We start from the raw sequence: 8,610 nt of genomic DNA, 5'->3' as shown, positions 1-8,610 counted from the left end.
GCTCCCCGGAAAGGAGAACCCGGGCAGCAGCCCCGCACCCCTTCCTCCCTACAGTGAGCGTTCCAGCTGGAGGGACCCGTGAGAGGAAACCGGGCCCTAGTGAGTAAGTTCTGTTCAGTGACTGGCTGAGCTAGGCGAGCACACGTGAGCTGTCACCGATTAACAAAAGGCAGATTGGCTTTATCTTTTGAGTGTAAAACTCAAGGTGATCAATCTGTTGGAAAGTTGATATCATATCACCTCCAGTCCCCACCCCTCCACTAGCCCTTTTACATTGGCAAGCCACAAGCACGGGCCAGGTGTCACCTGCACTTAACAGGCACCAGCCCTGAGTCTTTAAAGGAAGTCGCGTCTGTTTCTACTGCCCTAGATTGGCCTTGGCCAATTGTCCTCTAGATATGAGCTTTGGCAAGCTTTACTAACTGACTGAATCTTTATAGCTAAAAGCAAGGGCTAGCCTGAGATAAATAAATTCATTTTTTGGCTCACTGGCTAAATCTTTATAGCTAAAATCAGGGGCTAGCCTGTGATTGATAAATAAATAAATAGTTTTAAGTCTCCATTAGCTGGGGCAACCACAGTGAAAGGATAGCCCGTGAGTGCAGAAACCCCCAGCAGCCTTCCTTTCTCCCCAGCTCCCTTTCACTTTCTGCTTTTTGTCAAGTTCATTGTCTCATAAACTGAACAGTACACAGTTTTGGAGACCTTTGTCACGGGAGAGACAACGAGGGAGGAGTAGGTATTCCTGCTTATTCTGCCCGGTGAAACAAACAACAGCAATAAAAAGGTTCCCACAAAATCAACCTGGATGTTTTAACTGAAAAGGCTATGAAACCTTTGTTTCATCGCTAGTTGTTTAGAGCGCCCCCCTGTGTCTACATATTAAAACACAATGTGAGACGTCTCAAAGCACCTACTGAGGTTACAATCGCGGCCTTAGAGTGCAGAGTATCTATCAGTTGTCGTTCATACATTCCAGGGGAGTTTTCAGCAGAACGATTCTCGTTAAAAAAAACTTCCGTTGGGCTCCAGCCACGATTACAAGGGCTACCATGGTAAAGGATTCTAGCCATTTGGGGGGCGGGGGGGAGCTTCCAGAGTCTGAAGATCTTTCCTGTGATTAAGAAGTGAATCCCCTCGTATTCTAAGAGCCCACTTTCCAAAGCAGGCACTAACGCCTGCCTCCCTTGCACGCGTTCCCAATTGAACCTCAATGGGCGGACTAGGGAGGCTCACGTCACTCCATCGTGCCGGCTGATTAGAGCGCCCTCCTGTGTCTCCTCATTAAAACACAGTGTGAGACGTTTCAAAGCACCTACTGAAGTAACAATCAAGGTATCCAGAAAGTCAGCTCTACTTACCTGGTGCAGCCTGGAGACACCTCTAAATAAATGTGCGCTCTAAGGATTCCAACTGCTACTCGGTGCCCCAGTAGTAAATTGTCCAGAGATGTTTACATTACTTACAACTAAGAAAAGTACTCATATGGTGCTTGTTAAGCAGCTACTTACAGACGGAGGGACTCAGAACGGTCCAGAGGCCTTTCTTGCCTCCCGAAATCTCAATAATAGCTGTATTGGTTAACTCAGGCACAGATGGAGCACCTTAAGCAACTGTTGATTTTTGCTGTTCTACAAGTCCAGGATGCGTGCAACATTTTCCAGTTCAGGTAAAGCCCTTTATACCCTTCTCACTGTGTGCTTACACAGCATAAAGAGTCTCCTAGTGTCTCTCCCACCATCCATCCTAATCCCATGATGGATCCTACACTGACGACCTCAATAAAATAGCCACCTCCCAAAGGCCCTATCCCCTAAAACACTGGAGCCTTCAACATATGAACTGGGGGAAGGGGGGTATGATTTTAGTCCAAAGAGTCCTGTATATAATCTTACATTTATTTTCCAGTAGCCATATTATAAAAGTATAAAGAAAACACATGAAATTCATTTTAGCAATGTATTTTATGACACTACACTCAAAATATTATTTCAATATTGTTTCAAGGGCTGGAGAGAGAGCTCGCCCAGTAAATGCCTGCCACTTAAGGATGAACACACAAGCTCAATTGCTCCCTAAAAGTTAGATCATGAGGTGCGAATGTGAAATCCCAGTATTGGGGAGGTGCAGACAGGAGAATCTCTGGGGCTCACTATCTGGTCGAATCAGCAGGCTTTAAGTTCAGTGAGAAACTCCTGTCTTAAAATATAAAGAGCAATAGAGGACACCTAACATTGGCATCTGATGCACACACATGCACACATGTACACACTATTTCAACCTAGTGCCAATATAAAAATCATTAATAAAATATTTAAAACTCTTCTTTTGAAATCCAGGCTAGCCACACTTGCCCAATAGCTAATATCTACCATGTTAGATAGCACAGTTCTATGGTATCAACACCAAACCCAGTCTTAGAGATTTGCCAAGTATGCCTTCTCCCTTTACAGATAATGAAATGAACGTTCAGCCAGAATTGCTGGTTGAAGAGGCAGAGATGGATCTAAGTATGGTAATCCCTGTACTCAGAAAGCTGAGGCAGGAGGCGCCTTCGATCAAGGCTTGCCTGGAATATATAGTAAATTTCAAAGCAGACTGAGCTCTGGAGGGAGACACCATCTTACAAAGAAAGGGAAAAGAGGAAGGAAGAAAAGATGGTAGTGGACCAGGACAGCCAGACTTTGTAGAAAACCTGGGATAAAGCTGCACCACTGGCTTGTAACAAAGAAAACTCCGGGCTGGATGGCTCAGAGGCCAAGAGCACTGGATACACTTCCAAAGAACCGGGATTGAATTCCCAGCATCCACAGGCCAGATCACAGTAACTCCAGTTCTAGGGGATCCTACACTGCACACAGATAAACATGCAGGCAAAACACCAATGCACATGAAATAAAAAGAAACTAGAAGAAAACACGAATATGGCCCAATCAAATATTAAAACTTAGCATTGTGCTAGATTGTATAGGAAGCTCAAATGGCATGATGATAACCTGCGTGGCTTACTCAGAGTTCAGAGAAGAGAAAACGCACGCCAACAGACCTGGTAGAAAGACCACGGGTAAAGCTAAGACTCACAGGCACCTTGATAGACGGCCTTAGGCCCCAGCTCCTGGCTGGGATCTTCCTACATGATTTACTGCCTGCAGAATTTGGAATGCCAGTGCCCGAGCTAGGTCGGTTGGGAGAGTGGCATCTGAGCAAGAAACAGCTTGGCAAACCTGCTCTGCAAAGGAAAAGGCCACAAGCTTCCAAGCGCTGAGGTTTCCATCAGCAACAACACTTTGTAGACTCAAGATGGTCGGGTGCCCGGCCCCAGGGTGTTTACATGGACGAAATGTGGAAAAACTGAGTAAAGCTAGCTGGGCAGGCGGGGGCTGGCTTTTCTGGTTTTTAACAGCACTATTTCTCAGGAGAATTAATTTGCTTGCAGCCATCCTATGATTCCAGCTTCGAGAGCAGGACCCTTAATGTGGCCGACGACCGCTGTATGAAAGTCCTCAAGGGTGGCATCATTTCATCTCACGTCATGTCACACACGTCATGTCACACCACACAGGTCACATCACAACCCTCCTTTCTCTGCTTCTTGCCGCTTGGTCTTTTCCTTTCCTCTGATTGTATCCAGCTCAATGCTAGCACTTTGGTCCACGGAACTTGGGTCGGTTTGTAACTATGTATTATTTGTTTGTAACTATGTATTATTTGTTTGGCTATTTGAGTAAATGCCCATCCCCCTCCTGGGAGAAGTTCCTCGAAAGCAGCAGTTGGTTTGGTCCTGCTGCTAATTTCCACAGATCTCAACACAAGGCCCGACACACAAAAAGCTCATTCAATATTCGTTGAATGATTCTGCAAATGAAATAGATTGTGAGTCTCTGAGACAGGAAGAGATTATTGAGCACTGGCTAAATTGATTTGAGCGCTCACCCCATGAAGGATTTATTGTGGGGTCAGAATTCTCCAAGAACACAGTCTGGAAAGCATGGAGTCAGGGGCTGCACGGAAATGGAATCCCAATCCTGTTTGCCGGATGATCACGGGGCTATGCAGAGGCAGCTGGGGTGGGTTGGCTATGGTATCGTTCTTAGTTCTGTCCCGTCTTTTACACATAGTGACCTCCATCCAGTTCCTTCTATTCAAATGGCACTGAATCCTTGCACAGTGGTGCATGCCAGTGTTAAGGCAGCTGAGGTAGTAGGATCAAGACATCAGGCCAGCTGGGCCACTGAGTGACTTCCGGGCTAGCCTGAGCTATATAAGGAGACCTTGTTTCAAACAAATCAAAACAAGACATGAAAGGCGATAAGTAATTCTTGTAAAGATAATTTAATAAAACTTCATTTGTGCACTTTGTGCATAGTTTTGTTTTTCTCTTGAATATGTATCCAAAAAAAAAAGCATATAAAACTCGATTTTAACGAGGGTCTTGAGTAACACAGATAGAAACCAATCCATGCTATCACATTTCCCTGGGGAGAGGCCATATCCTGTTACAGATCAACTGAGGAGGAGATAAGAAATGGATACAAGGCTCTACTCACTGGCTGGAGAGATGGCTCAGGGGTTAAGAGCACTGACTGCTCTTCTAGGGGTCCCGAGTTCAATTCCCACCAACCACATGGTGGCTCACAGCCATCTGTAATGGGATCAGATGCCCTCTTCTGGTGGGTCTGAATACAGCTACAGTGTACTCACATAAACCACAGCAATTGCTTTGAGCTACTAGATTATTGATCATCTCTAACTAGCCCCTCCACAAAGGCTAAATGTGCCCCAATGAGATCATTGAGATCATGAGAACATCTCCAGGGCAAGGACTGTTGCCAGACGTGTTCCGGTGTGAAGAAGCCCAGCTGAGGGAGGATACCATGTTAGCCAGCCTGCGCAGACCCTCCAGCTGCCACGCTCTGCCAAGCTCTGCCAAGCTCTCTGCTTCCCAGGGGACAGAGAAGGGCAGAAGACAGGGAATGCGCAGGGCACGGGGCCAGGTGACAAGTGGGAGAACCAGGCCACAGCGCTTAGTTCCTCAGTAGGAGGCATGGGTGCTTCAGGGGGGGGGGGGGTGGGTACTTCAGGAGCGGGGGATGGGTACTTCAGGAGCGGGGGGGATGGGTACTTCAGGAGCGGGGGGATGGGTACTTCAGGAGGGGGGGATGGGTGCTTCAGGAGCGGGGGATGGGTACTTCAGGAGGGGGGGGATGGGTGCTTCAGGAGCTGTAGGGGAATAACAATTAAGCTGGAGCCAAAATGCTCCATTCCCTCGAAATAACTGGCCCCATCAAGCTCAAAACTGCTAAATGAATAGACCCTGTCTTAGTTAGGGTAACTATTGCTGTGATGAAACACCATGACCAAAAGCGAGCTAGGGAGGAAAGGGTTTATTTAGCATATACTTCCACATTGCTGGTCGTCATCAAAAGAAGTCAGGGCAGGAGCTCAAACAGGGCAGGAGCCTGGAGGCAGGAGCTGATGCAGAGGCCACAGAGGAGTGCTGCTTACTGGTTTGTCCTCATGGCTTGCTCAGCCTGCTTTCTTACAGAATCCAGGACCCGGGTAGCACCACCCACAATGTGCTGGGTCCTCCCACTTTGATCACTCGTTAAGAAGATGCTCTACAGCAGGGTCTATGGAAGCATTTTCTCAGGTGAGCTTCCGTCCTCTCAGATGACTGTATGTGTGTCAGGCTGACATAAAGGTAGCCAGCACTGACCCATAAGCACAGGAGAGAGAATAAAATAACAGCTCTCCTATCCAGTCACGGACCCCAGAGCATCAGAAATATATGGTTCCTTGGCTAAATTTCTTTACACTACCAAACTCTTACCTAAATTCCGACTTTTATTCATTTTGGTACTTACACAGCAGAACACAGCTAAGAAAAAAAATGTGTTCTCCTAAATTAAATCTATGGCCATCATGCCAGCTGGCTAAAAACAGAATTTCCCTAGACCATTTGCCCGTCTTTACCTTCTCATAAGTCACTCTTAGTCACCCCTCTCCTCAGACTCCAACACCTCACCAGCCTCATTTGCAGCTGATAGCCTCACTTCTTATTGGGAAAACAGAAAGCAGAAAACAATGTCTACAAGGTTGCATTCCAGATCTGTACCTGTCTTCAGCCTGCTTTCTCGTTACTTAGAAAGAACTGTACTTCTGTCTAAACAAAGCACACACACCACACACATATATACACACACACCATACACCATACACTACACCACACACACACACACACCGTACACCATACCACACACATACACACATACACCATACACCATTCACTACACACCACACACACACATACACACACACATACACACACACACACTATATATCATATACTACACACCACACACACATACACACATACACACACACCATATACCATACACTACATACCACATATACTACACACACACACTATATACCACACACCACAAACACACCACACACCACACCCCCCCCCACACACACACCGTACACCATACCACACACACATACACACATACACCATACACTATACACTACACACCACACACACACAGTACACCACACCACGCACACACACACACACATACACACACATACACACACACACCATATGCCATACACTACACCACACACACACACCATACACCACACACCACAAACACACCACACAACACACAACACACACACACACACCAGAGAAAGCAAGATACAAAACTTAAAAAGTTTCAGCAGGAGAGACAAATGTCAAGGACAGCATGACAGGAAAGGAAAGGGACCTAGCCTTCAGTTCCAAAGAACAAAGGGCCTTTCTGATGCTTACAGGTTCTTTCTTGGAGAGCACGGCAGTGGGGCTTGGGGAGGAGTCCACATCATATGACTTAGGCTAAATGCCAGGATTCAGAAGGCAGAATTCAAGGTTGTCTTGGGCCTGGGTATCAGAGTGGTTGGGCTTGTTCCCAGCTGTAATGCAGAGGGAGACTGCAAGGTCACAGCAGGCCTCCCATATCAGCTCTGTTGGGAAGAGACAGCACCGAGTGGTCTGATTTCCAGAAAGTAGAGAGATGGGAACCTATGACATAATGAACTCTGTGGAGGAAAAAAAAATGCTTATTGACTCCACTTCCTATTCTACAGTCATGTATCTCTCTACTGCCCTTTAAAGATGTGCCTATGACACCAGGTGTGGTGGCACATGCCTGTCATCTGGAGGCCAAGACAGATTGTGAGCTCGAAGCCAGGCTATTGAAATCCTGATGAGGAGTGAGAGAGAGGTTACCTAGTCCCCTCAGCTCCGGTTCCTCTCTTTCCCATCACCCCTTGAGCTCCAGCCTGACTTGGCCCCCACCACCCAACACAACTGCTATCATCGGGTCACCAGGTCACCAATAGTCTCCACCAAGCCATGCCAGCCCCAGCACCCACCTTAGCTCAGCATGGGGCCACTCTAAGTGCCCCCTCATCTCTCTAGTCGGCTCTGCTACCTGACAATTGGTGGGGCGCCCCAGGGATCAGTCTCCCAACTTCCTTTCTGTTTACCTAAAATCACAGCATTGATGATCAGTCTCCTCTCAGACTGAAAAGTCATTGATAATGTCCTTCCCAGCGTGGCGCTCCGGCCTGAACTCCCTCCCTGGACTCTGGAATTGGTTGTAGATATTTCCTCCTAACTGAAATACTTCCTCCTGGAAAGAAGGGGGAGGCATAAGACTCAGGAATTCAATGAAACTTAAAAAGTACAGAAAGTTACAAGATTCATGAGGTCCCTCCCACGGTTGTAAATGCACCCACAGTTGCTGGGAAGAGGAGACTATTCCAGCCAACCCTCTGCCTGCTAGTCATGAAGGAATAGCCATGACTTTTGGGAGTGTGCACCCATGCTAGGGTGGCTTTTTTGATCCTGCAGCTGCATTCATGTTTCTATATGTAACCAGTCATTGGTACTTCTATAAATGACTCCAATGTATCAAGGGTTCACTAAACTAGACATGAATAGAATTGTTTATTTTGTCTGTTGTACATAGTGTCTCTGGAGTTGATAGACTTTTTTGTTTTGTTTTGCTTTGTTTTGTTTTGCTTTTGTCTTCCCTAGGAAAAGTCACACAACACTTACCAAAGGAAATCTGAAACACTGTGTCCAGAACCGAAATTCAGGTTGTCTCCCCAGATTCACTCCTGCCTCTGTCTTTTCAAGCTTAGTAAGTGGTCAGCTGTCCTTCCAATCACTCTAACAACTAGGATCAGATTTGACTTTTTTCTTTCCCCATATCTAATAAACCCCAGAAGCTCCAGGTGATGGTTACTTTCAATTGTCAACTTGACAAAACCTAGAATCAGCTGGGAAGAGACTCTCAGTGAGGGATTGTGTCAGTGAAACTGGTCTTAGGCATGTCTGGGAAAATTGTCTGGGTTGTTCTAATTGATGTGGGGAGACTAAGCCCGCTGTAGGCGGCACCATTCCCTTGGGTTTGGGCTCCAGACTCCACGAATGGAGAGGCAGGCAGTAAGCAGGCCTGCATTTGTCCTCTCTCTGCTCTGACTGTGAATGTGCTTGCACCACAATGATGGACAATGACATCATTGTGAGCTAAAATAAATCCTTTAGCTGGGTGGTGA

Source organism: Apodemus sylvaticus, chromosome 13, assembly GCF_947179515.1.
Source record: "Apodemus sylvaticus chromosome 13, mApoSyl1.1, whole genome shotgun sequence".
Lineage (NCBI taxonomy): Eukaryota > Metazoa > Chordata > Mammalia > Rodentia > Muridae > Apodemus > Apodemus sylvaticus.
The sequence above is the reverse complement of the archived record's forward strand: the minus strand, read 5'-3'. Positions refer to the sequence as shown.